Consider the following 13,758-nt stretch of genomic DNA (forward strand, 5'->3'; position numbering starts at 1 on the left):
CGTCAGAGTGGAGCCTGCTTCGGATCCTCTGTCCATCCCCCCCACCCACCCCCGCCCTGTGTGTGTGTGCATGCTCTCTCTCTCTCACAAAAATAAACATTTAAAAGCAAAAACAGCTCTGTAACTAGGTCAGGCTGACTTCTCCTGAATTCCAAGGTAACAAAAACCCCTTCAGCCCACAAGCCCATGGCTCACTCTCCTCCTAGGACACTCATGTGTCTAAGTTGGAACGTGCCAGAAGAGGCTAGTTTCCAAAAGCATTTCTCTGGAGTCCGTGCTGGAGTCTCCGGGGAAAATGAGGGCATTGGGCTACATTTTAGACTGGGTCTTGGAATGACCTGTTTGCTGGGCCTGACAGCCACATGTCCCTGTGGAAAGACCCCAGTGTGGAGCCAGGACAACCCAGGCCTGAGACCTCCAAGTTCTGTGAGTTCAAGAAAGTTGCCTCACCTCGGTGGGCCTCAGTTTCTCCATTTGGAGGATGGGAACAGTACTGACGACACGGGGCTGTTGTAGGGATTAAATCAGCGAATGCATGTGGCACATGGGTCACACGGCTGTGCCTCCAGTTTGGGATCAGAAATGTGCATTTATTTAAAAAAATTTTTTTAATGCTTATTTACTTTTGAGAGAGAGAGAGAGAGACAGAACATGAGTGGGGGAGGGGAAGAGAGAGGGAGACACATTCTGAAGCAGGCTCCAGGCCCTGAACTGTCAGCAGCACAGAGCCCAATGCGGGGCTCGAACTCACAGACCATGAGATCTTGACCTGAGCCGAAGTCAGATGCTTAACCCACTGAGCCATCCAGGCAGCCCCAGAAATGTGCACTTATTGAGTCCCTATGATGTGTAAGCTCCTCACTAAGTGCTGACAATACACAGACAAATAAGATACGGATCCTTGGCTTCCCAGGCTGGGGGCACAGATACCCGAATGAATACACAATAAATGATGTTGTAAGATAGTCACTGCTCAGTACTGCCCCCCTCTGTAAGAGATGTGTCAGGGTCTGTTGCATATGATTTTTCCACATAAGTAAAGGTATATTTCACGGTGATATTCTTGCCGCTGAGCTGAGCCATGGCCTGAGGATCTTCCTGCCCGGACCTTCCTTCCCCGGGCTGTTCTCAGGTATCAGACCCGCACCACAGCCTGAAGCCTCTTCCTGTCCAGTCTTGCTTCCTCTGTCTTTCTCCTCTCCGGAGCCTTTCTCCGTCAATCCCATGCCCTTCTGATTTCATCCATTCTGATTCTTCCTGCATCGCGGAGGATCTGAAGTCGGTGAGCAGAACATCCTGGCTCACAGTGATGCCTGATGTGTGAGTGACTAGGGTGAGAAATGGGGAATAGCGCCCCTGGCGGAAGAATTGAGGGGACAGGGCATGGCTGGTGAGGGAATGGGTTCAAAAGTGATTGGTTCCAGTCCCTTCTGGTGTTCAGTCTTGGGTGACTCGCTTAACCCCTCTGTGCCTGTTTCCACTGCTGAAAATGGGAGTCATGAAGTTATGACTTCCTTCCTAGGGCTGCTGGATTAAATGAGATAATCTACGTCCAATGGCTTAGAGTGGGTCCTTGAGAGAGCCGAAGTACAGGACCAGCAGCGCACCTGCCTGGAGTCCCTTGGGGGCCAGATTGGCTTCACCTTTCTGGGGCCGCAGCAGACTCTCAGAGAATTCCAAAGCTTCTCTTGCAGAAATGAGACCTTGGCGGGGGGGGGGGGGGGGGGTGGCAAAGGCCGCTGTCTGCTCTGCCCACAAGTATGGCTCTGGGAGAAGGGTCCACCTCATGGATATTTTGGCTGGGATGTGTGGTGTCTCCATGGCAGTTTGACCATTATCTGGGTCATCCGATCCCAGGGACCTGCCAAATCAGATAATTTGGGTGGTTTGCCTGTCTCTCTGGATCAGATGTCCTGAGTAATGGCCCTTGTCTCCACCTGGCTGGGTCCTCCGCAGACAATCCCCCTTTCAGTGAGCCTGAAATGAAAGCTGGTTTCAGCTGCTATGTTCAAGGTCAAGGCTTAGGAGAGGATATCAATTTAGAAGCCCACAGTTACCCTCTTTATTACATGGCTCCCTCCATGACCGTGCATAAGCATTGGTAACTAATAAAGGTTGAAATACTACGATCGGCAAATGGTTTACATTAAACATTTTAATTGTGTAATATATGACCATAAGCGTACAAACAATGCGTACAGCTCGTGCATTTTCACAAGAACACACTCTTGAAGCCGGTAGTCAGACCAAGAAAAGGAACACTTTCAGTTCCCGGAAGAGCCTCCCCCCCCCCCCCGCCCCCCGCCCCCCGCCCCATGCCACCCAGACGTACTTCCAACCTCTCCCTGAAGCATAAACACTGTTCTGACTTCTGGCATCCTGGTTAGTTTCTCAGTGAACTTTATAGGAATATCAGCAGACAGCAACTTTGGAGCTGGTTCGTTTTGTTTGCACCGTTTGTGACATTCATCTGTGTGGTCGTGGTGACAGAAGTGTGTTCGTTCTCATTGCTGGAGAGTATTCTGTTGAAGGAATCCAACACTATTTGTCCATTCTTCCACCGATGGACACTTGGGTTGTCTCCAGTTTTAGGGGTGTTACAAATAGTGCATTCTTGTTGGTGTATTTTTGAAGATGCGTGCATATGTGTGTTAGGCATCAGAGTTTTTACTATTTAAAAAAGTATAAAGTAGAAAGGGATGCCCTTAAGCCATTATTGTTCTCGATCTCTTTCATGGTGATATAAATATGCCTTGGGATTAGGAAAGGAAGGGGTGAAGCCACATCAGGATGCGTCCCGCTGCCTCTGGGATCTGTGTCTCTGTTTTAGCAGGTCTCCCGTGTGACCATTGTGGGTTCCCTGGAAGGAAGTGAGGGTTTCTGCAGGTTTTGTGGGAAGCCCCATACATCGCCTTACCCAGAGGGGGCCCTCCACACCCCTCCCGTCCTCAGTACTGCCTCCCATGCTCCCCACGACCTCAGACAGCTTACCCCACCTCTCTAACTTCAGGGGTTTCATCTGTAAAGACCAGTTAAAAATGGCTGATCTTTGGGGTGCCTGGCTGGCTCAGTCGTTAACACATGCAACTGTTGATTTTGGGTTTGTAAGTTCGAGCCCCACGTTGGGTGTAGAGATTAATTAAAAATGAAATCTTTAAAAAAAAAGAAAGAGATGGCTGATCTTCTTGGATGTCTCCAATTCTCAAACAATTTCAAATTAACTGCCATTGACAATTATGATACAAAATACAAATAGCTATCATTTGTTGAGTGCTTCCATTTCTGTAAACAATTTACACCCATAATGTCATTAAAACATTTTTTTAAATGTTTTTATTTATTTTTGAGACAGAGAGAGACAGAGCATGAGCAGGGGAGGGGCAGAGAGAGGGGGAGACACAGAATCGGAAGCAGGCTCCAGGCCCTGAGCTGTCAGCACAGAGCCTGATGAAGGGCTCGAACACACAAGGCATGAAATCATGACCTGAGGCTAAGTCGAATGCTTAACCGACTGAGCCACCCAGGTGCCCCAGCACCCATAACCTCGTTTAATTCTTCCAAGATTTATTATCCCTATTCTAATGTTCAGGAAATTGAAGCTCAGAGAGGTTTAATCCCTTATTCAAGACACACAGCAAATATCAGAACGGGGGTTGGAATTAGGTCTTTACTTTCAACTGCTACCAGTTTCTTTTTCTTTAATAAAGTATTTCAGGCACACAGAAAAGTCCAGAAAACAATAAAATTTCTATGTGTCCACCAAACTGCAGTAGAAATAGCACACTAAAAACTGTTAAAGCTCTCTGCCATCTCCCCACCCTTCCCCAACCCAGACAGCAATAACACCTCTCCTGAACTTGGTGTTCACGGTATCTATGCTTGTACTCGACATGTATGTGCTCGTAAAAATATACTGAATTGTCTTTCATAGTTTTGAGCTTTATTAAATGGTATTATCGTGTGGACCCTTTTGCAACTAGCTTTTTTTATTCATTCAATGCTGTAATCTTTGGGATTTATCCATGAGGATACATGGAGTTCGAGTTCATTAATTTTCACTGCTGTCTGGTGCCTTCCCTTTAAGAAAATACCAGAATGGATCCCTCTCTTCTGCTGTTGGGCGTTCAGATTCTTTCCAGCGTTCTGCCATTAAAAGGTGCTGCAGTACACATTCTTCCACTTTTACGTACCGTTGCCTCTTGTACTGAATTTTTAATGGGTCAATTCTCCTGATCATACCAGATTTTCTTTTAATCTGCGTCTCCCTGCAATCAGACTGGACAGTTTGATTAATTCATCCTTTTTTTTCCAGAGCACCTGTGCTCTAGACTGAATGTGTGTGTTCCTCCAAAATTCATACATTGAAACCTGATTCCTAATGTGATAGTCCAGGGAGGTGAGGCCTTTGGAAGGTGAGTAGGTTACGTGGGTGGAGCCCTTATGGATGGGACTCTTGCCCTTACAAAGGAGACCACAGAGAAATCCCTCGGCCGCTTCCACCGTAAGAGGCCACAGCAAGAAAATGGCTGTTTGTGAACCAGGAAGTGGGCTTTCACCAGACCCTGAATCTGCTGGCGCCTTGATCTTGGACTTCCCAGCCCCCGGAACTGGGAGGAATAGATGTCTATTTGTCCGTCAGCCACCCAGCCTTCGGTATTTTTGTTGCTGAAGCCCGAACGGACTAAGAGAGCCTACTACGTGCCCAGCACTGTGTTGAGTGCCAGGGACACAAAAGTGGCTGAAAGGCACAGCTCTTGAACTCCGGGAGTCTGTGTGCAGACCAACCACTATGGGATGGGAGAGGGGGATGCAGGGGACTCAGAGGAGGGCTCCGAATGGAGGGGCCAGGGAGCAGAGGGAGATTCCATGCAGAAAGCAGAGATGCAGGATTGCAGAGGAAGTGATCAGCCCATCCTGGGCATCATGCCCAAACTCCTTACAATTACGGGACCTCCTCCACTGTGTATCTGCACCTAGTGCAAAGTCACAGTGACCTTTGCAAGCCCCTTTTCTCGATCTCGTTCTCTCTTCCACACATTAACAGCAACGCGTGAGTCAGTTGTTTAGTGCCTGGAAGAAAAAAATTGGATTCTGGGAAAGCCACACAGGCTTGAATTCCAGAATTCTGTCCAGAGCCCCGAATGAATGGCATCCGTACTTTGCCTCGGATTTGTCTTCTCCATGATAATAGATCGTGCCTCACGTGCACAATGCATGTAGCTCTGTGATACGGTCTATACATGCCTATCATTTAATCTGCACAAAACCCTCATAAGGTTGGAACCACTATCCTCTGGCTTTTGGAAGATGAGGCCCAGAGAGGTTAATTAATTTACCCAAGGCCACCGAGCTCTGGCTGACTCTCGTGTTAACCCTCTGAGCTCTGCTAGGATTGGCCTGACGTTTCTGGAGGCCAGTCCCCTCCTCTCCACTTGAGACAAATACAATCAAAGGGGACTTACTTACCACCGGACACAGCCCGCTCACTACTCTAACATTCTCTCCACTTACACCAGCTACTCAGGAAATTAGAGCAAATCCTATTTTTAGACGCTGTGGCTCAAAGGACGGTGATGTATTGGTTAGCGGCTTGTTTTACCAACGTAGCTTAGAGGTGTTACCTGATCTTATGCACGGAAACTCTCTTACATCACCGTTTTGATCTTAATATAATTTATTTCAAGGATTGCTTTCTTGCTTCTCTTTCCTCCGTGAATGCTGCAACAGACTTGGGCCAGAAACAGTAAGATTCTGAGCTGAAGTAGAAGGTGTGGGGAGAGGAAGAGGTTCCCCTCAGCCGCCTGGAACACAAATGGTGGCCTGGATAAGGAGTGAGCAGAGCCAATCCTCAGCAACAATTAGAGTTTGTCCAGTGGTTGGGTCTAGACGAAGAGGACCTTGTTGCTTCCTGCCCAAACGGGCTGTGTTTCAGACAAAAAAACCCTCCAGCTTTACCACTCATTTTTTTATAGCGAATCACAATCTCCTGGTTTCAAAGGCCAGCGGTGGGGCTAAACGATGTTTGTCCGGGGCCCTGGCAACCCCAAGAATTAGGCCAGGGGGTGAAGCAGAACCAGCAGCCCTCTCCCCCTACCCCCCAACATGGCGCCCTGGGCTATCTGACCGAGTTGACCCCAGAGGGCAGGTGGGGAAAAGGCACTTCTTCCAAAAGATGGTTTTGGGTCAACTGGACATCTGTATGGGGGAAAACAAACTTTGTCTCCAGAGCCCCCACTTTTCACTGCTACAAAATGCCACGATGCTCTGTCCTTATGTGCTTGTGTGACGATCCCTGTACAGACTCTAACATCACCGTTAACGCGTCTACAGATTGTGCCGCTCTCAAAGTGGTTTCCAATGCATAATGTTCCCAGACACCTAGGAAGAGTCGGGGAAGACGTTGTCCGTCCTCTCGTGGACAACGAAGCCGACTCTAAAGGGTGAGTGCCCAACCCGAAGACCCTTGCCTAGCACTTGAACTTCACTTGTTTGATTCCAAGTCTCTTTGTGCTTCTCCACGGGCCCGATGCCCATTCCTGAGGGGGGTTCCGGAGGAGTAGGGGGGGCAGCTGGAGAGCAGTAGGGCTTTCCCCGGATCTCCACCACCTTGCAGCGGGCAAGGTGTTAGTTGCCTCACCTTGGCGAGGTGTCAGTCCCTAGACCTCGGCTAGGAGGAGGTTTGTCCCCTAGACAGAGCAAGGGGGATCTGAGTTGGGGAGGAACCAGGAGGACGTGAGAAAGGCGCCGCGTCTGCCTTTTGGAATCGTGCTGGCCACCGGGTGGGCAGGGGCCAGAAGAGCTGGGGTCTGATGGAAACTCTGCCATGAGCTTGCCGTGCATCCTTGGACAGAGGATTTCATCGCCCCGGGCCTCAGCTTCCTCCTCTCTAAATGGACTAATTCCAATACCTATCACCTGAGGTGCTTGTGAAGCATTAGTGGGAATTGTGCCTGTCACCTAGGAAGGACTCAACAGTTGTTGGCAACAGTTGCTGTGAATTGGGCGTCTGCTGGTCTTTATCTCACGTAATCCTCACAACAACTCCAGGGGGTGGGTGTTCCGTCCCAGGTTGTAGACAGGAACCAGAGGCTCTGAGAGTTGACAGCTGCTCAGGACAGAGGCCAGATGTGAATGTAGGTCGCCTGCACTTTTGAGACCCTGTCCTGCCTCTGTCCCTCTGGGGCTGGCCGGGTGGGAATGCTTTGCTCCAGATGGGGTTGGGCAGGCTACGAGGTGTGTGTGACCTCAGAAGTGTCAGCACCCCAGGCAAATGAGTGAATTGGATTTCTCAGAGGGAGGCACAGGAACAGTGGGAGAATGGAAGGTGTCAGAGCAGGGTTTGTCCAGTGGTAACTGGGTCCGATGCCCCAATCTCCAGCCTGGTAGGCTTTCTTTTCTTTGTTAAAAAAAATATTTATTTATTATTTATTTATTGAGAGAGAGAGAGAGAGAATGAGTGGGGAGGGGCAGAGAGAGAGAGAGAATCCCAAGCAGGCTCCAATGCCATCAGCTCGGAGCCCAATTCCGGGTCCAAACTCACGAACCTGGAGGTCACGAACCGAGCCGAAACCAAGAGTCAGGAGCTCAACCGACTGAGCCACCCGGGTGCCCCCCTGGTAGGCTTTTTACTGGAGCAGCAGGGTAATTGCATCTGGAGTTGTTGGGGTTGGGGAAAATGGGGGGGGGGCGTACAGCCTTAGCAAAGGATTCATGAGTTGCACTCCCCATCCCCTGATGCAGAATGGTGTCCATGGGATGATTCCCTTTGCGCCAACCGCCTTTGCGTGCAGGTATAGAAACAAGATCCGAGGAGCTCCATCAAGATCTTGCTAATCATTACCTCTGGATGGTGGGAATAGAGTTGACTTCCTTTCCTTCATGTGATTTGCTATTTTCTGAAATACTTACATCAGACAAGAATTCATTTTCTAATTGGGAAAAAATGTGCTCTGATTAAAGTGATGCGGCTGCTAATTCTTGCTGCCATTCCCAACAAACAGTAGGCCATGGTAGGGCTTCCCCTCCAGTCCCAGGCTTAACAGATACTGGTTTTGGAGTCAGAAGGTCCGGGGACCAGCTCTGACACCTTCTCGCCGAGCTAACTCGGGTGAACTTCTTAATCTCTCATCTGAAAAACTGGATTTGGAACTAGCTTCCTCCTAGGGCGGTTTCCATGACTTAAGGCGATGATGCATTTGAAACTACACTGGCCAGGTGCTTGGCATTTAGGAGGCTCTCACTCCATGGTGGTTCTCAGGACAGCAGCTCCCTTCCGGGAGATTTGCTGGAGTTCCTTTGAAGGTGGTCAGTATCTCTATCACTCCCACTTTACAGAGGACGGTCCAGAGGCTCAGAGGGGTGCTGAGACCCAGGGTCACAGAGCTCAGAAGGAATCTTCTGCAACAGGCTCAGAGAGGGTAAGTGATCAGCTCGAGGTCACACAGCGTCAGCCTACTTCCTGTAAAAACAAGAGACGAAGTACCAACGGACCCAACTGCCCTTTGTGGCAGTTGCTATTTGCAAGGTAACCTGCGAAGCCTCCTGAACGCAGCAGCAGCAGCAGCAGCAGGAGCAAACCCTCTGCCAGCTATTCGGCGCTTCCTCAATGCCAGCAGCTTGGCCCTTCGCCTCATCGGCTCTGTTAATTCTCCAAACCACCCCGGAAGCGGGTCTGCGAGCCCATTTTACAGGCGGGCAGACCGAGGCCGGGAGGCCTGGCGGCCGCGGGAAGACCGGGTGGCACGCAAGGAGTTAAGCGGCGGCGGTGCTGTGGCTCCGCGCGAGGAGCGCGCCCGGTCGAGGCGCGCTGCTGGCGGCGGCGGCGGCGGCGGCGGCGGCGGCGGCGGAGCGGGGAGCTCGGGCCGGAGACGGGAAGTCCGGGCGGCGAGCGAGGCAGCGCGCGAGGCGGCGAGCGGGAGGCGAGGCGGCCGGAGCCCCGCGCCCAGCCGCCGCCCGCGCCCGGCGCGCCCCGGGGTCGCCCTCCCCGGGCCGGGTGCCCGCGCGGGGCCTCGTCGCGGCGCGGGGCGCCCGCAGTGCCGCCCGCCCGCCCGGGCGCCAGGCTCGCGGGAGCCCGGCTTCCACTTCGCGCCGCCGCCCGCCCGCCTCCCCGGCTCGCCGGCTGGCGTCGCCACCGCCTCCTCGTCCCCCGGCCGCCGCTGTCGCCGCTGGTGCAATCCAGGACGCACACTCTTCCACTTTCCCGCTGGCGGCGCGCAGGACGCCCCTCGCGCCGGCCCCGGAGAGCTAGCCCCCCCGCCCCCCGGGGCCCCGGCCGGAGCGGGCTCGGCGGCCAGCGAGGAAATCCGGACTCGGCTTTCCCTGATGCCACTGCAGCAGCTGGCAGCCGGGAAGGCGCCCACGGAGCGGGCGCGCCGAGCGGGACGCGCGAGCCGCGGAGGGAGACCCCGGCGCCTGCTGGGCTCCGCTGGCAGAGTTTGCAAGTGGCCGCGACCCCAGGTAAGGGCTGAGGCGCCCCGACCGGGCGGGAGGGCTCCGGAGGGGAGCGGGGCGCCGAGCTGCTGCGAAACGATTCCTGCTGCCCCCAGACCGGGCTTCCAGGTCCAGCCGCTTCCCCGCAGGCTGGGGGCTCGGCGCCCGGAGTCAGGTGTGTAGGGAAAAGCCGAGCGAGTGGTGACAACCCAGCGTTGGTAGATGACAAACTTTCTCTCCTCTGGCAGAGGGTGGGACATTCCGGCTCATCCGGGCGGCCTTCCTGCGGGCATCCCAACGGGTCCCCAAAGGCAGGCGGGCAGGCACTCGAGGCTTCTCAGGCTCAGCTGGGCCACGGGGAAGGCGGTGGGCCCCTTTCATTTAATTCACGAATTAGCCCCCTTTCTCGGCCAGTTCAGAGTTCCGAGGGAGAAGGAGCTGGTCATGTTTCCAGTTTGGCTTTACGAGGTGCTCGTTGCGGTGATGCTGGGGTGCATGCGGTTTCCTGGCGTCTGGAGCCGGCATCCAGCGCTGCCCAGGGGACGGGCTTTGTGTGAGTGCTTTGCAGGCTTGCTTCTGTCCATTCCTGCCCTGTGTGTGTCAGGAGGCGAGGAGAGGACTGGGGACGGGGGACCCACGCAGTCAGAATCCCACGGCCCCAAGTGTCATCCCAGGAAGGAACTCATCTCCTTGGCGGACACACTAGGAGAGGTGGGGATCACCTCCCATTAACTGCCGCTCCTAGATGAGCCAAAGACTTGGCGGAAGTTACCTGGGCCGCTCAATGAGACCATTCAGAGCCTGGGGAGGGACCAACTTTTGTGTGGAAAAGGGGCTGGAATGGACAGCTGGGTAGAGGCTCCTGGCTTCGTCATCTGTGGCTCTGAGGAAGTGGGTAGTCCCCCCACAATCTAGATCCCTCGAGGCTCTGCCGAGCCCGGCACATAGCTCATGAGTTCGGCCAGATTATTCTTCCTCCTAACGAGAAGCATGGTCTACAGAGGCCACCTGGTCTCTGAGGATCATTTTGGAGCCACCCCAGTGGTCACAGCCTTCTAGATGCATTGTGCTTCTTAGCCGGGGCTACAGCCTAGGGCTCGGGTCATCTCGATGGACTGGTACTGGTTGGTCGGTAAGGCAGGTAGTAGAAGCTGACTGTGACCTGAAGGGTGGAAATAGTTCGCTGGTCCTGCTTGGGCTGGGCCTCTGCCTCCGGGGAATGGCATCGCTGTGTGATTCTGGGACTGTTCTTGAGGTAGGGGTCTCAGGACCTTCTGTTCTTGCTTAGGATTCTGACCTGGGACCCTGCTAGGAGCTGCCTCCCTGGGCTGCGGAGACCTGAGGTCGGAGGCTGGTGCTCGCTGGCCCAGGGCAGCCTCGTCTGTGGGTCAGAAGACGGAGCTGCCAGACCGCAGTCAGTTTGCTGTGTGACTTTGGGCAAATCGCTAGACTTCCCTGGGCTCTGGTTGCCGCCTCTGCAAGATGGAGAGATTTCACGTGTCCTCGGAGGTCCTAGTGCAGACACTCTTCGGCCCTGAGCGCTCGTCGGGGATGAGGTTTTCAAAACCCCGTAGCGTATTCGGTGTGTAAGAGGCGTCTGAGTGCGTCCAGTCGCTTTGCCCTCCGAACCTCGGCCGTCTCTGTACGGCGGGGAGTTCCCTGTTCCTGTTAGGAAGGGTGTGGGGGGGGCTGACATGGTGCGTGGAAAGTGCTTACTGTAGAGTCTGGTGAGGACTGGGGCTCCACGGACACGGGCAGGCAGCAGCAGGGCTGTCTCTTTTCGGGTCTCGTGTGTGAGCACGCGGGTGCCGTTTTCCCTGGGGAGGCTGTCCCCGTCCCACCTGAGCGCCAGGTGATGGCGACGGGGGGGGGGGGGGGGGGGGGGGGGCAGGGCCCTTGTTCTCTCCAATCAGCTGACACCTGCAATCCCCACCCCCTTACTGCTTCCTCATAAGAGCTCCGCTGGGCCAGCAGCTCCTAGAGGGGAGCTCGGGGAGGTCTGGGAGGGATGCCTGCACCCAGCTGCTGCGTTGCCATGACGACAGAAGGTGGAGGTAAGCTGTCTCCATGGCTTCAGCTTTGCGGCTGTGTAGGGACCCGGGGCCAGGAAGTTCAGTGGGTCTGGATGTCAGGCACCCGGTCTGCTGAGGCTGTTGGAACAGGCGAAGCTGCTGTTCCCTACAGGAACAGCTGCGCCAGGGAAAGTGCTGTGTGTGTGCGTGGGGGGGGTGGGGGGTGGGGGGTAAGGGAGAAGGGTTTCTGAGATTGCGGAGAAAGGCAGTAGATTGGTCAGTCTTCTTTCTCTCTGAGTTGGTTCCGAGGCTTGGGACATCTGTGTCCTTCCCCACGCTAGGGCTCCCCTGGGTCCATGCTGAGCCTGCTGGTGGGGAAGGCAGACCTCACCTCGGCCGCCCCGGAGTGAGTTCGTGGGCGTGCGGTAGGGACTCGGGCAGAGGCAGTTCTGCGGGGAGCTCACTCAGTCCGTGGCCTTGACTTTTAGGACTCTAATGAGCACTTTGTTTTCTTGGCGGAGTAGGACGTGGGTGTGTGTGTGTCGATGCCGTGTGTGAGCGCGTGTGTAAACGAGTGCGTTCTCACGCAGGTTTGTGCACATGGGCTCACGGGAGTCTGACTTACGTAGAAATCTTATATGTGTGTGTGCACGTGAATAGTGTCAGGCTGGGTGTGTACTTGTGAGATTGCGTGTCCGTGGATTTACGAGTGTGTGTGTGTGTGTGTGTGTGCGCACGTACCTGTGAGGGAACGGGTGCCTGCGTGAGTCAGAGCAGGCATGGGTGTGTGTGCACACTTGGGAGCATGCAGCCGTTGGGGTATGCGCGTTGAAGGTGTGTCTGTGACCGGGCAGGTGCCCGGCCGCTCGGCTGCACATGCAGGTCTGGCGGGTCTGTGTGGCGATGCGTGTGTCGGAGAGGCCAGGCGGGTCTGCCTGGGTGCGACGTGCTTTAGCAGCTGTGCGAGGTGCCTGCACCTGTGTGTGGGGGCGTTTGTGAGCACCTGCACGCGTGTGCAAGGATGTGGTGTGGACTTGTGGTACGCGCCTAGAGCCTGCACGTCTTCCAGCGTGCCTTTGTGTCTGTGCACATGTGTGTACAGCGTTGCACACTTGCCCGACTCTGTGTATGTGTGTGGACCTGGTTGTTGGGGTGCAACCTCTGTGAGCTCGTCTGTGTCTGTGTGTATTTCTGTGGGTGTCTGCCTGTGTGTGTGGCAGGGTAAACTTTTTGTGCATCCCTGCGTGTATATGCATGTATCTCTGAGGGTGTGTGCGCCTGTGTGTGGCATTGCACGCTCGATTGTATCTCTGCGTGTACGTGTGTGTTTCTGAGGGTCGGTACTGGTGTATTTGTTGCAGCGTCCATTTGAGTGTGTGTCCGTGTGCAGGTGTCTCTGAACGTGTGTTTGGGGGTTGCGGTGTACCTTTTGCACACATCTGCTGTGTATGAGTGAGTTTCTGAGTGTGTGTGTGCCTGGGGTGTATTTTCCTGTCTGTGGGGGTGGTAGGATTTCTGTGTGTATAGTGTGTGTGTGTGTGTGTGTGTGTGTGTGTGTGTGTGCTGAGCATGTGCATCTCTGTAGGTATGTCTGAGTGTCCACAAGGGTGTGTGTGTGGGGGGTGTAAGCACTACCAAGAGCTTCTCAACAGAAAACATCTCTGAACCTTTGAAACTGCCCTTTGTGGGCTCCTGGGGGGCTCAGTCGGTTGAGCGTCCGACTTAGGCTCAGGTCATGATCTCACGGTCTGTGAGTTCCAGCCCTGTGTCGGGCTCTGGGCCGACAGCTCGGAGCCTGGAGCCTGCTTCAGATTCTGTGTCTCCCTCTCTCTCTGCCCCTCCCCACTCACACTCTGTCTCTCAAAAGAAATAAAACAGTAAAAAAACAATAAAACCACTCTTCGCCCTGCCCCCCCCCCTCCCCCCAGGTTGGGACCGTGTTGTGCTGTGCACCCACCAGGTGTTGCTTCAGTGATCTGTGCCAGCTCCGAGCAGGTTGTCATGACGTTGTGTGTGCAGTTTTTCAAGTGCCTCTGCTCTGAAGTCCCTGTACCGCCCCCCCGCCCCCCCCCCCCCCCCCCCCCCCCCCCCCCCCCCCCCCCCCACCCCCCGCACCTTGGGTCTCTCTCACCCAAAGCCCGCGCTCAGGACGGTTGCTGAAAAACTCACAGATGTTAAGAGCGCAGGTATAATTTTAGGCAGAAGGTCTGAAAATAGGCAGCCTAGGATGCACTGAACGTCTCGACAGCAGTGTTTCTAATTAGGAGCAACTTGTTTTCCTTAAATAAACAAATCAAGTGAGGAAAGAAATTGCCTG

The 13,758-nt window shown here is 54.3% G+C and overlaps 1 protein-coding gene across 3 annotated transcripts in view; it reads left to right on the forward strand.

The window, feature by feature from the left end:
* Positions 1–9,065: 9,065 nt before the first annotated feature.
* WSCD2 (WSC domain containing 2) overlaps positions 9,066–13,758 on the forward strand; it is a 116,188-nt gene continuing 111,495 nt past the window's right edge. Inside the window, exon 1 of one of the 3 annotated variants that reach the window (XM_027044002.2) lies at positions 9,066–9,456. The gene's annotated coding sequence lies outside the window, so the exon portion shown is untranslated. Of the gene's footprint in view, positions 9,457–11,358; positions 11,484–13,758 lie in introns of those variants that run through there. The other 2 variants (XM_027044001.2, XM_053205711.1) reach the window with 2 other exon arrangements.

This window comes from Acinonyx jubatus, chromosome D3 (assembly GCF_027475565.1).
Source record: "Acinonyx jubatus isolate Ajub_Pintada_27869175 chromosome D3, VMU_Ajub_asm_v1.0, whole genome shotgun sequence".
In the NCBI taxonomy this organism is placed as follows: Eukaryota; Metazoa; Chordata; class Mammalia; order Carnivora; family Felidae; genus Acinonyx; species Acinonyx jubatus.